The following is an 18,466-nucleotide window of genomic DNA, read 5'->3' on the forward strand; positions in this document are numbered from 1 at the left end:
GACTCATTTTACAAACAAATTAATCTTAACTTGGCTATGTTTGGGACAAATGAGGGTGATTTAAGAAGAAAGGAATTATGTTTTAATAGATATTAAATTTTAGTTTGGCTGAGATCAGTATCTACTGTCTAAAACTCACTTTTTAAATAGCACTTTTGTCATATTATTGTAAGTTTAATTGAGTTGTTAGGAAGATATTCTACGCTTGGGTCTGAAGCTCAGTAGTGTAAGCTATCCTTGGATGCAGATCAGATACCCATAATCTATAACCAGGGGATTATATGTTCTAAACACACACACACACACACACACACACATCATTTAAAGGACTGTGTCCAGCCTGGATAAATGCCTCTTATGAGGTATTCTCAACATCCTGCACAAGGATACTGAAGGGAATCAACTTCCAGGATTTACCCTCCTCCCCTGACCCTTTACTTCCAATTTGCAGCCAGACCAGTTCCTGAAAGCTCCCTGTCAATGCCACTGGACACATACTCTGTACTATTCCTTTGGGACAGTTTCTCAGCCATTCACACCTGGCTGAGAGACTACTCGGAAGGGATAACATCCAAAGCTGTAAGCATAAGTCCTGATTAAACTGCACAGTGAAGTGCGACACAGGAACGTAACTTCTGGATAGCTAACTACTGCTCGAGGGATGGGAATGGCAAGGACTGTCTCAGCCGGGGTTCCAGTCAAGGCCACTAGCCCAGAGTCAAGGGCACCCAAGGGTGAGGAGACTGCCCACTAGATTCAGGAGCTCCTTCTCTGTACCCCGAGTTGCCCAAGGGCCAAATCTCAGCCCAGACAGCACCTGCAGCGTGTAAGTTACGGACCAATTGCCCCATGGCTCCGCCTCTGTGAGAAGCGCCTTTCTCCATGTCCATCTTTCTCTGCCTTTCTCCTTGTACAGCTCCTTGTCCATAGTCAGCAGAAGATAAATTGATACATTTTGCTGAGAACCCTGAACTTTCCAGGATGGAGTTTTCCCAGTTAATGAGGTCTTTTGGTCTCATCCAAAGGGAAATTTGCAGACTCTCCCACAGGCAGGTAGGGTCCGTGCTGACCCAGTGGCAGCCCAAGCCCAACGGGCCACGCACGGGGTGGGGGGCACTGCCACTGTCCCTGAGGCAGGTCCGCGGCTACATGATTGTTTAACAGAGGTTATGAAAACACTTAAAGTAAAACCTGTCCGTTATGAAAAAGTGCAGGTAGTACAACAGGGGTGAGATGAAAATCGGAAAGCATTTCAAGAGAGGTTGGTAGCAGCTTCAAAAAAAGTATAGCAGGGGCTTTTCTGGTGGCTCACTGGGAAAGAATCCACGTGCCAATGCAGGACACATGGGCTCTATCTCTGATCCAGGGAGATCCCATGTTTGATGGAGCAATTAAGCCCAGGAGCTGAAACTACTGAAGCCCATGCCCTTGAGCCTGCGCTCTGAAACAAGAGAAGCCACTGCAGTGAGAAGCCCATGCTGAGAAAGCTCACACAGCAACAAAGACAGAGCATAGACAAAATATATATATAGGAGTGTGGATCCCTTCTCCCTCGAAGGACAGGCCCTTTTGGCTATGCATTTCATAGCCCACCCTGCCACAGACATCAGGAGCGAGATTCAAAAAGCAACTGCTAGTCCTCAGACCCCTCTGAGCGATTTGCTCCAAGTGGCTTATTCAGTTTTTGATAATAGGAATGTGGTTGAAAAGGCTGAACACTCCCAAAGAAATACACAAAGGGCTGAAATGATGGTTGTAGCTTTGTCCACTCAGAGACCACCAGAGGGGAGGTCAGCCTTTGCAGGCCAAGCTGGTCATGATGGACCACAAGGCCTACAGGTACCCAGACCAACCCAGGGTGCCCTGTGTGGACAGAAGGGCACTGGAGGAGAGACTGTGGCAGACTTGCCCTTTTATAGACAGCCAGGGAACTGGAGGAGGGAATGCCTCCAAACTCCTGAGATCCATTTACACATATCTTGGAGCCAGTGAACTGGGGTCACACAAAGTCGGACATGACTGAAGTGACTTAGCAGCAGTAGCGGTAGGTTACTGTGTAGATAGGGAGTTGAGTGTACTGAATGATTATTGTGTAAGTAGAAAATGTTTCACTTATTTTTTGTTTTTTTAAAAATGATGGTCTTTTTGTATTACACAATAGAACTGACATGAACCACTTGTTAAGTCATAAAATGCCTATATGTCTATCTACTGATAGGTTTCTAAGAGGTATCTAGAAAAGTGTTTACTTTTTTATTTTTTAAAGTATTTTAGGGAATTCCCTGACAGTCCAGTGGATAGGATTCAGTAGTTTCACTGCAGGGAGCCTGGATTTAATCCATGGTCAGGGAACCAAGATCTCATAAGCCACATGGTCCACTAAAAATATTGCTTACAGAATTCTTTATTTTCTCAATGCAGTATTTGTGGAACAGTTACTAACTGCCATTTATTTTTTACATTATTCATTAGAATGCTTCTTTTGCATTGTTTACCATTCCAATGCATTGCCTGTTTGATGATTGTTTGCTCAGTTGCTCAGTCCTGTCTGACTCTTTGTGATCTCATGAACTGTAGCCCACCAAGCTTTCTTATCCATGGAATTTTTTTCAGGCAAGAATAGTGCACTAGGTTGTGATTTCCTGCTCCAGGGGATCTTTCCCACCCAGGGATTTTATCCCACTGTGCCGTGTCTTCTGCATTGGCCGGCAGTTTCTTTACCACTGAGTCACCTCTCTAGTCCTGTATGTTCTTTACCATTTAAATATGTATAAGTATGCATAAAGTGTGTACAATATACCATTAGTTTCTCCTCAATTATGAGACAGCAGTGTGTTTAGTACAAAGTAGGATGAGCTTTGAGGTCATGGTGGGAAAATAGGTTTTCTTTGTGAACTGACATGAGTTTGCATAAAATGAATGTTTCTGATTGTGTTTGAAACTACAGTACCCTAAAGTTAATTTAAATTACATATGATCACTCTTTTTTAAAGAGTTCTATTCTTTTAGTGTTCTATAGTTTTAAGATCATCATTGTGAAGATTCGTAATTCTGTTCAGGATGGATATGACTTTTGATATAATATCATGTGTTTGACAAGAAATAATTTATTTATGAATTGTAGCTAATAGAATACCTATGGTTCTTTACGTCTTGTAGATATGTCTCATATACATATGATCAAGAAATTACAGGCAAAAGCAAACAGTGGTAAAGGGGAAATTTTTCAAAGAGTGATGTTTGGAAGAGCTGAAAGCCTTGAAATCAAAGATTTTCGCCTCAGGAAGATCCAGAAAAATATACATGACTTTGATTGTTTGTGGACAGATGATGAAAGAAATGACAAAGGATTGTCTACATCCCATAACAAAAACCTCATTGATGGAAGAGATCATCATAGTAGAAGTGATGCAGGAAATAGACCTTTTGAAAGGCACGGATCAAGCTTTCAGGATGAATTGCAGATGGTACAGTGTGAAGGGATAATTTTTGAATGTAGTCAAGTTGTGACAAACGTCAGCGCCTCAGGTGTATCACCTCAGAGAACTCGTAATGTCTGCAAAGGCTTTTCTCATAAACATGAGAATGCTGTTATGCATCCCTCAGAACTGACCATGAAACACAAAAGAAAAGACCTTAAAAATGTAATGAGTGTGACATACCCTTTCTTCAGGACTCAGAACTCAATTCATACTGGAGAGAAACCACATAAATGTAATGTATGTGGCAAGGCCTTTAATCAAGCTGCAAAGCTTGAAGTTCATCAGAGATTCCATTCTGGAGAGAAACCATATAAATGTGATATATGTGGCAGGGCCTTTAGTCAAACTGCAAACCTTGCAGTTTATTGCAGGATTCATACTGGAGAGAAACCATATAAATGTGATGTATGTGGCCAATGTTTTACGAAAAACTCACAACTTGAAGTTCATCAGAGAACTCATACAGGAGAGAAACCATATAAATGTGATGTATGTGACAAGGCATTTAATCAGACTGCAAAACTTGGACTTCATCAGAGAATTCATACTGGAGAGAAACCATATAAATGTGATGTGTGTGGCAAGACGTTTAGTTGTACTGGAAACCTTGCTGTTCATCAGAGAGTTCATACTGGAGAGAAACCATAAATGTAATGTGTGTGGCAAGGCGTTTAGTAGTACTGGAAACCTTGCTGTTCGTCGGAGAGTTCATACTAGAGAGAAACCATGTAATTGTAGTATATGTGCCAAGGCTTTAAGTGTAGGTTCAAGCATTGGTGTTCATCAGAGAGTTCATACTGGAGGAAACCATATAAATGTGATGCATGTGGGAAGGCGTTTAGTCGTACTGGAAACCTTACTGTTCATTGGAGACTTCATACTGGAGAGAAACCATATAAATGTGATATCTGTGGCAAGGCTTTCAGAGTAAGTTCAAACCTTGCTGTTCATCAGAGTGTTCATACTGGAGAGAAATCATATAAATGTGATGTGTGTGGCAAGGTCTGTACTCAAACTACAGGCCTTGCAGTTCACCAGAAAATTAATATTGGAGAGAAACCATATAAATGTGATGTATGTAGCAAGGCCTTTAATCAAACTACAAAACTTGAACTTCATCAGAGAATTCATACTGGAGAGAAGCCATACAAATGCAATGTATGTGACAAGGCATTTAGTCATACTGCAAACCATACTGTTCATCGGAGACTTCATACTGGAGAGAAACCATATAAATGTGATATATGTGGCAAGGCTTTCAGAGTAAGTTCAAACCTAGTTGTTCATCAGAGTATTCATACTGGAGAGAAACCATATAAATGTGATGTATGTGGCAAGGCCTTTAATCAGACTGCGAAACTTGGACTTCATCGGAGAATTCATACTAGAGAGAAACCATATAAATGTGATGTGTGTGGCAAGGCATTTAGTCGTACTGGAAGCCTTGCTGTTCATCAGAGAGTTCATACTGGAGAGAAACCATATAAATGAGGTATATGTGGCAGGGCTTTCAGTGTGAATGCAAACCTTGCAGTTCATCAGAGAATTCATACTGGAGAGAACCTTACAAATATAAAAATTGTGACAAACCTTTTAGGCACAGTCATCCATAACTCATCATCAAGCAGTTCAGACAGGAGAGAAACCATATAAATATGATGTATATGGCCGGTGCTCTACTTGAAATGATGAACTTAGAAACCATCGGAGAATTCATACTACAGAGAAACATTAGAAATGTGACAGTTGTGAGGAACATTTTAGTGCAAATGTCATGAGTGTGACAAAGCCTTTAGTCAGTGTTCAGGCCTTATAATTCAGAGAATTCATACTGTATAGAAAACATACAAGTGAAATGAATGTGTCAGAATTTCTAATGCATGTTCAGCATGGCAGTTCATACAGGAGAGAAACCACGTAAATGTTATTATGTGGCAAACCCTTCAGTCACAAGGAATGATGTTGCAGATCTGAGAATCCATACTGCAGTGAAAACTTACACATATAGAGAATGCGGTAAAATATATCAACTTTTTGACCCTCAGAAAATTCAAACTGGAGGAAAACTACACGAATGTGTTAGGTGTGGGAAAGCTTTGATTCTGTGTTCAGGCCTAACTCACCATCACTTAACTTTTTTTTTTTTTTTTTTTACAACATTGTGATGGTTTTTGCTGTACATCAACATAAACAGGCCACAGGTGTACATATGTCCCCTCCCTCCTGAACCCTCTCTCACCTCTCTCACCACCATATTCCTCCAGATTGTCCCAGAGCACTCACTCATATATCAAACTCCCACTGGCTCTTTACATATGGTAATATATATGTTTCAGTGCTAATCTCTTAAATCCTATTCCATCCTATTCCTTTTGTTTTTCTCAATAGTTTTTCCTTAACGTTACTTGTTCTATCCACATGTTATGACCCAGATTTAATGTTTAATTTGCATTTCTTTCCTGCCTTACACTAAAAAATACATAAGTCAGTGGGTTATTTTGAGACTTTTGTAACATTAAAATGCTCGTAGACAATGACAAGGAACATAGTAGGTGCCCTGTAAATGTAAAGAAGACAGTTCCTTTAGGACTTGAGTTCAGTTGGATAATACACATAGAAATATTTTTAAATAGTGCAAAGTTGATAATTTTGGTGAAAATAAATTCTAATGTTTTCTTAAGGCTTTATATTTTACAATGTGCTTTGTTGTTCACAACTGACATATCTTTCAGAAACAGACAACAAAAAATAAGAGAAAATATATTACAATTTTTCAACAAGAAGTAAATTGCCTAATTACCATCAAGTGATCATATAGTAATTTGACATTCCATTACATTGAAGAATTGACTTAAGTATTATATATTTTGTGTAAACAAGTTTTTCTCATATAAGTATTTGAAGTTTTGTCATCATAAGCCTGGAACAGAAACTTTTATAAAGAAGTATGCATTTCTCATTAAAAGTATGTTTCTCTCTTTATAATCTTTAAAAATTATTTTTGGCTATGCTAAGTCTTCATTGCGGCTGCGACCCGCGCACTAAGTGCAGCCAAGAGGAGCTACCCCACGTCCGAGGTCAGGGGCAGAAGCCGGGAGGACCCCATGCCCGAAGGGCGGCGGCCAAGAGGAGTTACCCCACGTCTGAGGTCAGGGGCAGCGGCTGAAAGTGCCAGGCTGCAACGGCACAGGAACGGCCGAGAGGAGATACCCTGCGTCTGAGGTCAGGGGCAGTGACGAGAGGAGTTACCCTGTGTCCGAGGTCAGGGGCGGCGGCCAGGAGGACCAACCCCACGCCCAAGGAGCCGTGGCTGCGCGGGCGCAGGAGGGCCTAGAGGAGCTATTCCACGTTCAAGGTCAGGAAGGGCAGCAGTGAGGAGATACCCCTCGTCCAAGGTAAGGAGCAGCCGTGAAGATATACCCCATGCTCAAGGTAAGAGAAACCCAAGTAAGATGATAGGTGTTGCAAGAGGGCATCAGAGGGCAGACACACTGAAACCATACTCACAGAAAACTAGTCAATCTAATCACACTAGGACCACAGGCTTGTCTAACTCAATGAAACTAAGCCATGCCCGTGAGGCAACCCAAGATGGGCGGGTCATGGTGGTCAGGTCTGACAGAATGTGGTCCACTGGAGAAGGGAATGGCAAACCACTTCAGTATTCTTGCCTTGAGAACCCCCATGAACAGTATGAAAAGGCAAAATGATAGGATACTGAAAGAGGAACTCCCCAGGTCAGTAGGTGGCCAATATGCTACTGGAGATCAGTGGAGAAATAACTCCAGAAAGAATGAAGGGATGGAGCCAAAGCAAAAAGAATACCCAGCTGTGGATGTGACTGGTGATAGAAGCAAGGTTCGATGCTGTAAAGACTAATATTGCATAGGAACCTGGAATGTCAGGTTCATGAATCAAGGCAAATTGGAAGTGGTCAAACAAGAGATGGCAAGAGTGAATGTCGACATTCTAGGAATCAGCGAACTAAAATGGACTGGAATGGGTGAATTTAACTCAGATGACCATTATATCTACTACTGCGGGCAGGAATCCCTCAGAAGAAATGGACTAGACATCGCGGTCAACAAAAGAGTCTGAAATGCAGTACTTGGATGCAGTCTCAAAAATGATAGAATGATCTCTGTTCATTTCCAAGGCAAACCATTCAATATCACAGTAATCCAAGTCTATGCCCCAACCAATAATGCTGAAGAAGCTGAAGTTGAACGGTTCTATGAAGACCTACAAGACCTTTTAGAACTAAAACCCCAAAAAGGTGTCCTTTTCATTATAGGGGACTGGAATGCAAAAGTAGGAAGTCAACAAACACCTGGAGTAACAGGCAAATTTGGCCTTGGTATACGGAATGAAGCAGGGCAAAGGCTAATAGAGTTTTGCCAAGAAAATGTACTGGTCATAACAAACACCCTCTTCCAACAACACAAGAGAAGACTCTACACATGGACATCACCAGATGGTCAACACCAAAATCAGATTGATTATATTCTTTGCAGCCAAAGATGGAGAAGCTCTATACAGTCAGCAAAAATAAAACCAGGAGCTGACTGTGAACTCCTTATTGCCAAATTCAGACTTAAATTGAAGAAAGTAGGGAAAATCACTAGACCATTCAGGTATGACCTAAATCAAATCCCTTATGATTATACAGTGGAAGTGAAAAATAGATTTAAGGGCCTAGATCTGATATATAGAGTGCCTGATGAACTATGGAATGAGGTTCGTGACATTGTACAGGAGACAGGGATTAAGACCATCCCCATGGAAAAGAAATGCAAAAAGGCAAAATGGCTGTATGGGGAGGCCTTACAAATAGCTGTGAAAAGAACAGAAGCGAAAAGCAAAGGAGAAAAGGAAAGATATAAGCATCTGAATGCAGAGTTCCAAAGAATAGCAAGAAGAGATAAGAAAGCCTTCTTCAGCAATCAATGCAAAGAAATAGAGGAAAACAACAGAAAGGGAAAGACTAGAGATCTCTTCAAGAAAATTAGAGATACCAAGGGAACATTTCATGCAAAGATGGGCTTGATAAAGGACAGAAATGGTATGGACCTAACAGAAGCAGAAGATATTAAGAAGAGATGGCAAGAATACACAGAAGAACTGTACAAAAAAGATCTTCACGACCCAGATAATCATGATGGTGTGATCACTGACCTAGAGCCAGACATCCTGGAATGTGAAGTCAAGCCTTAGAAAGCATCACTGTGAACAAAGCTAGTGGAGGTGATGGAATTCCAGTTGAGCTATTTCAAATCCTGAAAGGTGATGCTGTGAAAGTGCTGCACTCAATATGCCAGCAAATTTGGAAAACTCAGCAGTGGCCACAGGACTGGAAAAGGTCAGTTTTCATTCCAATCCCAAAGAAAAGCAATGCCAAAGAATGCTCAAACTACTGCACAATTGCACTCATCTCACACGCTAGTAAAGTAATGCTCAAAATTCTCCAAGCCAGGCTTCAGCAATATGTGAACCGTGAACTTCCTGATGTTCAAGCTGGTTTTAGAAAGGGCAGAGGAACCAGAGATCAAATTGCCAACATCCGCTGGATCATGGAAAAAGCAAGAGAGTTCCAGAAAAACATCTATTTCTGCTTTATTGACTATGCCAAAGACTTTGACTGTGTGGATCACAATAAACTATGGAAAATTCTGAAAGAGATGGGAATACCAGACCACCTGATCTGCCTCTTGAGAAATCTGTATGCAGGTCAAGAAGCAACAGTGAGATCTGGACATGGAACAACAGACTGGTTCTGAATAGGGAAAGGAGTACGTCAAGGCTGTATATTGTCACCCTGCTTATTTAACTTATATGCAGAGTACATCATGAGAAACGCTGGGCTGGAAGAAGCACAAGCTGGAATCAAGATTGCCGGGAGAAATATCAATAACCTCAGATATGCAGATGACACCACCCTCATGGCAGAAAGTGAAAAGGAACTAAAAAGGCTCTTGATGAAAGTGAAAGAGGAGAGTGAAAAAGTTGGCTTAAAGCTCACATTCAGAAAACGAAGATCATGGCATCCGGTCCCATCACTTCCTGGGAAATAGATGGGGAAACAGTGGAAACAGTGTCAGACTTTATTTTTCTGGGCTCCAAAATCACTGCAGATGGTGACTGCAACCATGAAACTAAAAGACGCTTAGTGCTTGGAAGGAAAGTTATGACCAACCTAGATAGCATATTGAAAAGCAGAGATATTACTTTGCCAACAAAGGTTCGTCTAGTCAAGGCTATGGTTTTTCCTGTGGTCATGTATGGATGTGAGAGTTGGACTGTGAAGAAGGCTGAGCGCCAAAGAATTGATGCTTTTGAACTGTGGTGTTGGAGAAGACTCTTGAGAGTCCCTTGGACTGCAAGGATATCCAACCAGACCGTTCTGAAGGAGATCAGCCCTGGGATTTCTTTGGAAGGAATGATGCTAAAGCTGAAGCTCCAGTACTTTGGCCACCTCATGTGAAGAGTTGACTCATTGGAAAAGACTCTGATGCTGGGAGCGATTGGGGGCAGGAGGAGAAGGGGATGACAGAGGATGAGATGGCTGGATGGCATCACTGACTCCGATGGACATGAGTCTGAGTGAACTCCGGGAGTTGGTGATGGACAGGGAGGCCTGGGGTGCTGCAATTCATTGGGTCGCAAAGAGTTGGACACGACTGAGTGAATGATCTGAACTAAACTGAAGTCTTCATTGTGCTGGCTTCTTTCTCTTTTTGCAGCAATGGGGCTATGAATTGTCCACATAAACTTGGCTGGGGTATGGTTGGAGACTGGCATTTTGATGCTTCTTTTGGTGAGTCCAGAGGACTCAATGTCTGTTTTTTGGCTATGCTGAGCCCTTTTTTGCTGTACATGGAATTTTCTAGTTGCAGCAAGCAGAAGTGACTTTCTAGTAACTTCCGTACAGGCTTCTCATTGCTGGGGTTACTATTGTTGCAGAGCACAGGCTTTAGAGCAAAGGCTCAGTACTTGTGTTCCACAGGCTTAGTTTCTACGAGGCATGTGGTATCCTCTCACACCAGGGATCAAACCCGGGTCCTATGCATTGGCAGGTAGATTATTTACCACCGGACCACCAGGGAAGTTCTACTCAGTGTCTTTTAACTGGGTGTTATGTATGTTAATACACTGCCAAACAAAACTGGGGTCATCAACCAATAACTGGGAGATCTGAAAACCAGGAGAGACTTCCCAAAACTTCTCTAGACTTGCTGAAGAGGTGGATGGACCCAAGAGACCCTTCCTGAAATACCAAGGCCAGAATGTACAAAGCACAGTATGGTGCCTGCTTTTCTCAATCCTGCATTCCCCTCAGGGTGCACTTTTGCTGGGCCACTGCAGTGACTAATAAGCTTGATCCTTGAAGAAGTGGAATGTCAAGCCATTTTTCTCCTTAAAAGTGTTAGTATGAAGTAGCCCTTTCTAAGAGTTGTGTGTTTCACATTCTAGCTTGTCATCCCTACACAAAACCAGTTCTTGTTTACTTAAACTGTTTGAATTAATTCCAATTGCAGGAATATTCGTGGGTTCAGCTAGTACCCCACATCCAGCCCCAGTCCACATCAACCCCTACCCAACCTCAACCTGGCCACCAGACCAGGTTTCAGTTTCCAGGCCTCTGAATCACTTCAGCCTCATCAGCAGGACTCCAGGTACAGTTTGGTTCAGTTGCTCAGTTATGTCCGACTCTTTGTGACCCCGTGGAGTGCAGCATGCCAGGCCTCCCTGTCCATCACCAACTCCCAGACTTTATTCAAACTCATTGTGTCGGTGATGCCATCCAACCATCTCATCCTCTGTCGTCGGACATGCAGGACTCCAAATGTTATGCCTAAACCTTCTTTCTTTCCATTGTGATTATCCCACAGAATTTTTAGGTTTTATTAAAAGTGTTACAGTTACTTAAACTAATGAGCAATGATTGATGCAACACAAGACGTGAGAGACCCTCAGGTACTACTTAACCCTGACAAGACACCTCTGGAACCAGAGGAACAAGCAGGTAAGTGTAGGCTCGGCCAGGTTTGGCCCTGCCCGTCCCCGCCTTGTCAGGTCCAGATGCAGGCATGTGTCCTAGGCTCCGCCCCTTATTGTCCCTTTCCTCTGGAACCTACCGATTGGGAGTCTCTGGTGTCTCCACTAGAAGGACGTGAGTTTACAGCAATTCGTGAAGCTGAGACTTGGTAGGTGCTCACTCCCCAGGAATAGTGTATTAGTATTAGTCGCTCAGTCGTGGCCGACTTTTTGCGACCTCATGGACTGTAGCCCACCAGGCTCCTCTGTCCATGGGATTCTCTAGGCAAAAATACTGGAGTGGGTTGCCATTTCCTCCTCCAGGGAACCTTCCCAACTGTACATAAAGGAGACTTCATTAATGTGTATTAGAGGATACCCCAGGTTAACTGTCATAGAAAACTGTCTCTTGAGCCTTTAAATTCTATACCAATTCTACACCTCTGGTTGGCTGATTGTTTGTTTCTTTATTTAGGTTTTAAGGTGAATGGCCTGGGGCTATTTGTTTCCATCAACTTGATTGCGAATCTAAAGTTGCAGTTGAAATGTCTGTTTTTCTTGCCATCCTCAGAAGAGATTGCTGCTCTACTGTAGATCTACTCTATGATTCTCGTTCTTTTCAGTTTACAATACAAATAGCTTATTATTTTTTGCAACCTATGTCTTATAATAAAGCAGTGCTGAAAAGTTAAATAGAATGTTCAGTTGCTGTATAGGTTACGAAAATGATTTGCTGGTGGTGATTTTTAAGTTTAATTTTAAATAGATTTCTGAGCTACTGTTTTTTGCTTGGTAGTCTTGTTAAGCTCCGCGTGTAGGGTCCCCTCTACTCCATATCTGTGGTCTCGGGTCACTTCGGACCTTCCTAATCCCCCAGCCTTTTCTCCCCAAGTAAATTCAGTTGTTATCTTGAGAGGCCCGTGGTCTAATTTCCTTTCAGCGTAGAATCCTGAGGTAACATATATCGTGCACAAAATATATAGTAATTTATGGGGGAAAGTTATTATACTTGCGACATGGCACTTGATAATTTTGTAAATATCCCAAAACACTTGTTCAGTAACTAGCTTAGAATTTCATCTTTGCAGCTGGTGGTGGAGCTGCAGTTCTTTCTCAAGTGTTAGAGAGGTGTATTACTGTCTTTTTCTGCTTTATATGACCAGGGAAATAAATTGACTACAGAGACGCTTCATTTTAGGGGATTATTTTCAGTGATGCTGGTTACTGGTATGAGTTCTAGAATCAAAGAAAAATATAAAATGGTCTCTATGCTCAGACATTTCCAACTATTTGAGACCCCATGGAGTATAGCCCGGCAGGCTGCTGTGTCCATGGGATCTCCCAGGCAAGAATACTGGAGTGGGTTGCTATTTCCTAATCCTGGGGATCTTTTGACTGAGGGATAAAACCCCCATCTCTTGCATCTCCATTGGCAGGGCGATTCCTTACCACTGAGCCACCTGGGAAGCCTCTTTGGTCTGTTCAGTTCAGTTCAGTTCAGTTCAGTCGCTCAGTCCTGTCCCACTCTTTGTGACCCCATAAATCACAGCATGCCAGGTCTCCCTGTCCATCACCAACTCCCGGAGTTCACTCAAACTCATGTCCATCAAGTCGGTGATGCCATCCAGCCATCTCATCCTTTGTTGTCCCCTTCTCCTCCTGCCCCCAATCCCTGCCAGCACTAGGGTCTTTTCCAATGAGTCAACTCTTCGCATCAGGTGGCCAAAGTATTGGAGTTTCAGCTTCAGCATCAGTCCTTCCAATGAAACCCCAGGACTGATCTCCTTTAGGATGGACTGGTTGGATCTCCTTGCAGTCCAAGGGACTCTCAAGAGTCTTCTCCAACACCACAGTTCAAAAGCATCATTTCTTCGGTGCTCAGCTTTCTTCACCATCCAACTCTCACATCCTTACATGAGCACTCGAAAAACCATAGCCTTGATGGACTTTTGTTGGCAAAGTAATATCTCTGCTTTTCAATATGCTATCTAGGTTGGTCATAACTTTCCTTCCAAGGAGTAAGCATCTTTTAATTTCATGGCTGCAATCACCATCTGCAGTGATTTTGGAGCTCAAAAAAAAAAAAGTCTGACACTGTTTCCATTGTTTCCCCATGCATTTCCCATGAAGTGATGGGACCAGATGCCATGACCTTAGTTTTCTGAATGTTGAGCTTTAAGCCAACTTTTTCACTCTCCTCTTTCACTTTCATCAAGAGGCTTTATAGTTCCTCTTCATTTTCTGCCATAAGGGTGGTGTCATCTGCATATCTGAGGTTATTGATATTTCTCCCGGCAATCTTGATTCCAGCTTGTGCTTCTTCCAGCCCAGCGTTTCTCATGATGTACTCTGCATATAAGTTAAATAAGCAGGGTGACAATATACAGCCTTGACGTACTCCTTTCCCTATTCAGAACCAGTCTGTTGTTCCATATCCAGATCTAACTGTTGCTTCCTGACCTGCATACAAATTTCTCAAGAGGCAGATCAGGTGGTCTGGTATTCCCAACTCTTTCAGAATTTTCCACAGTTTATTGTGATGCACACAGTCAAAGTCTTTGGCATAGTCAATAAAGCAGAAATAGATGTTTTTCTGGAACTCTCTTGCTTTTTCCATGATCCAGTGGATGTTGGCAATTTGATCTCTGGTTCCTCTGCCTTTTCTAAAACCAGCTTGAACATCTGGAAGTTCACAGTTCACGTAGCACTGAGGCCTGGCTTGGAAAATTTTGAGCATTACTTTACTAGCATGTAAGATGAGTGTAATTGTGTGGTAGTTTGAGCATTCTTTGGCATTGCTCAATGAGATGGCTGGATGGCATCACTGACTCGATGGATATGAGTTTGAGTGAACTCCGGGAGTTGGTGATGGACAGGGAGGCCTGGTATGCTGCGATTCTTGGGGTCACAAAGAGTCGGACACGACTGAGCGACTGAACTAAACTGAACTGAATATGGTGAAGCTTCATGTTATTCTTCAAATCACTAGATGGCAGAATATTTATCTTGAAGAGAAAGCACACAGATGTAAAGTGTGTGGCAAGGCTTTTACCCAAAGATCACAAGTTCGGGAACACACTGGAGCAACACCTCCCAAATGCAATGAGTATAGGAAAATCTTTATGTTGTCCAGGCATTAGGACTTGAGCAATCTGATCATGAGAATGTTCAATTTCTGACCATGAAGCCTAACCATGATGAAAGCTCAGTTTATGAGTCTTTGGGATGGACTGGATACGGATCTCAGGTTCCAAGTCAGTGATGGGAGCTTCTAATCATGCTATGCCAGCAAATTTGGAAAACTCAGCAGTGGCCACAGGACTGGAAAACATCAGTTTTCATTCCAATCCCAAAGAAAGGCAATGCCAAAGAATGATCAAAGTACCCCACAATTGCACTCATCGAACACTCTAGTAAAGTAATGCTCAACATTCTCCAAGCCAGGCTTCAGCAATATGTGAACCGTGAACTTCCAGATGTTCAAGCTGGTTTTAGAAAAAGCAGAGGAACCAGAGATCAAATTGCCAACATCCGCTGGATCATGGAAAAAGCAAGAGAGTTCCAGAAAAACATCTATTTCTGCTTTATTGACTAAGCCAAAGCCTTTGACTGTGTGGATCACAATAAACTGTGGAAAATTCTGAAAGAGATGGGAATACCAGACCACCTGATCTGCCTCTTGAGAAACCTATATGCAGGTCAAGAAGTTAGAACAGTTAGAACTGGACATGGAACAACAGACTGGTTCCAAATAGGGAAAGGAGTATATCAAGGCTGTATATTGTCACCCTGCTTATTTAACTTATATGCAGAGTACATCATGAGAAATGCTAGGCTGGAAGAAGCACAAGCTGGAATCAAGATTGCTGGGAGAAATATCAATAACCTCAGATATGCAGATGACACCACTCATATGGCCGAAAGTGAAGAGGAACTAAAAAGCCTCTTGATTAAAGTGAAAGAGGAGAGTGAAAAAGTTGGCTTAAAGCTCAACATTCAGAAAACGAAGATCATGGCATGTGGTCCCATCACTTCATGGCAAATAGATGGGGAAACAGTGGAAACAGTGTCAGACTTTTAATTTTTGGGGCTCCAAAATCACTGCAGATGGTGACTGCAGCCATGAAATTAAAAGACGCTTACTTCTTGGAAGGAAAGTTATTACCAAACTGGACAGCATATTAAAAGGCAGAGACATTACTTTTCCAACAAAGTTCCATCTAGTCAAGGCTATGGTTTTTCCAGTAGTCATGTGTGGATGTGAGAGTTGGACTGTGAAGAAAGCTGAGCGCTGAAGAATTGATGCTTTTGAACTGTGGTATTGGAGATGACTCTTGAGAGTCCCTTGGACTGCAAGGAGATGCAACCAGTCCATTCTAAAGTTGATCAGTCCTGGGTGTTCATTGGAAGGACTGATGCTAAAGCTGAAACTCCGATATTTTAGCCACCTCATGCAAAGAGTTGACTCATTGGGAAAGACTCTGATGCTGGGAGGGATTGAGGGCAGGAGTAGGGGAAGACAGGATGAGATGGCTGGATGGCATCACCGACTCGATGGACATGAGTTTGAGTGAACTCTCGAAGTTGGTGATGGACAGGGAGGCCTGGTGTTTTGAGATTCATGGGGTCACAAAGAGTCCGACAGGACTGAGCGACTGAACTGAAGTGAATAATGAAAAGAATGCCTATGAGATTTTGAATCAAACAGCCTGCTCTGAAACAAACCAAAGTGTGGGAGTTGGCTACTAGAAGTGCATCTAAGAAGATATTGCTAAGACTGATATATTTTGACATGTGTTTTTTAAAATAACGTGTAATCTGCCATTTTTGAATGTTTTGAAAATGTTGATTAGATCCCATGATTTGATGGGGGTATGGAGTTCATCCATAAATCCCAAATCTTCAGAAGACTGTATTTTTCAGATTTTGTTACCCACATTTGAGAGAACGTTGTTGTTGTTCAGTTGCACAGTCATGTTTGACTCTTTACAACCCCATGGACTGCAGCAGGCCAGGCTTCCCTGTCCTTCACCATCTCCCAGAGCTTGCTCAAACTCACGTCCATTGAGTTGATGATGCCATTCAACCATCTCATTCTCTGTCATCCCCTTCTTCTCCCACTTTCAATCTTTCCCAGCATCAGGGTCTTTTCTAATGAGTCGGCTCTTCACATCAGGTGACCAAAGTATTGGAGCTTCAGCTTGAACATCAACCCTTCCAGTGAATATTCAGGATTAATCTCCTTTAGGATGGACTGGTTTGACCTCCTTGCAGTCCCAGAAACTCTCAAAAGTCTTCTCCAACATCACAGTTCAAAAGCATCAGTTCTTTACCACTCAGCCTTCATTATGGTCCAGCTCTCATATCCATACATGACTACTGGAAAAACCATAGCTTTACTATACAGGCCTTTGTGGGCAAAGTAATGTCTCTCCTTTTTAATATGCTGTAGAGATTTGTCATAGCTTTAGAAAATAAAGACCTAAAATATATTACAACTTGCAAATAGACAGTGAAACATTCTAATTATGTTCACACTGAACATATAATCAACTTGAAATTACATTATGGACATTATTTAGTGTAATTTCCTAAACAAGTTTTGGGGAAAGATACTTAACATTTGGGCTTCCCTGGTGACTCAGACAGGAAAGAATTCGCCTGCAATGAACAAGACCTGGGTTCGGTCCCTGTGTTGGGAGGATCCCCTGGAGAAGGGCATGGCAACCCACTCAAGTATTCTTGCCTGGAGAATCCCACGGAGAGAGGAGCCTGGCAGGCTATGGTCCATGGCGTCGCAAAGAATCTGAAACAGCTGAGTGACTAAGCACGTCCTCCAAAGTATAGAATATTTTAAAGAATGATGGAGCTCTCATTTAAAGAAAAAAAATGTTTTTTTCTCCTATTTTGCTTTCTTTTTTTAGGTTATCAATACGAAATTATGGATGCTAGGTAAATTTATTGTGATAATCGTTTCACAGTATATTTATCAGTTAATTTTTCTCTGTAGCTTAAACGTTCAGTTCACTTCTGTCGCTCAGTCATGTCCGACTCTTTACGACCCCATGAATCGCCAGGCCTCCCTGTCCATCACCAACTCCTGGAGTTCACTCAGACTCATGTCCATCAAGCCAATGATGCCATCCAACCATCTCATCCTCTGTTGTCCCCTTCTCCTCCTGCCCTCAATCCTTCCCAGCATCAGAGTCTTTTCCAATGAGTCAACCCTTCGCATGAAGTGGCCAAAGTACTGGAGTCTCAGCTTTAGCGTCAGTGCTTCCAAAGAAATCCCAGGGCTGATCTCCCTCAGAATGGACTGGCTGGACCTCCCTGCAGTCCAAGGGAGTCTCGAGAGTCCTCTCCAACACCACAGTTCAAAAGCATCAATTCTTCGGTGCTCAGCTTTCTTCAAAGTCCAACACTCACATCCATACATGACCACTGGAAAAACCATAGCCTTGACCAGATGGAACCTTGTTGGCAAAGTAATGTCTCTGCTTTTCAATATGCTATCTAGGTTGGTCATAACTTTCCTTCCAAGGAGTAAGCGTCTTTTAATTTCATGGCTGCAGTCACCATCTGCAGTGATTTTGGAGCCCAGAAATATAAAGTCTGACACTGTTTCCACTGTTTCCCCATCTATTTCCTAGGAAGTGATGGGACCAGATGCCATGATCTTCGTTTTCTGAATGTTGAGCTTTAAGCCAACTTTTTCACTCACCTCTTTCACCTTCATCAAGAGGTTTTTTGGTTCCTCTTCACTTTCTGCCATATGGGTGGTGTCATCTGCATATCTGAGGTTATTGATATTTCTCCCAGCAACCTTGATTCCAGCTTGTGTTTCTTCCAGTTCAGCGTTTCTCATGATGTACTCTGCATATAAGTTAAATAAGCAGGGTAACAATATACAGCCTTGACGTACTCCTTTTTCTATTTGGCACCGGTCTGTT

Source organism: Bos taurus, chromosome 18 (assembly GCF_002263795.3).
Source record: "Bos taurus isolate L1 Dominette 01449 registration number 42190680 breed Hereford chromosome 18, ARS-UCD2.0, whole genome shotgun sequence".
In the NCBI taxonomy this organism is placed as follows: domain Eukaryota; kingdom Metazoa; phylum Chordata; class Mammalia; order Artiodactyla; family Bovidae; genus Bos; species Bos taurus.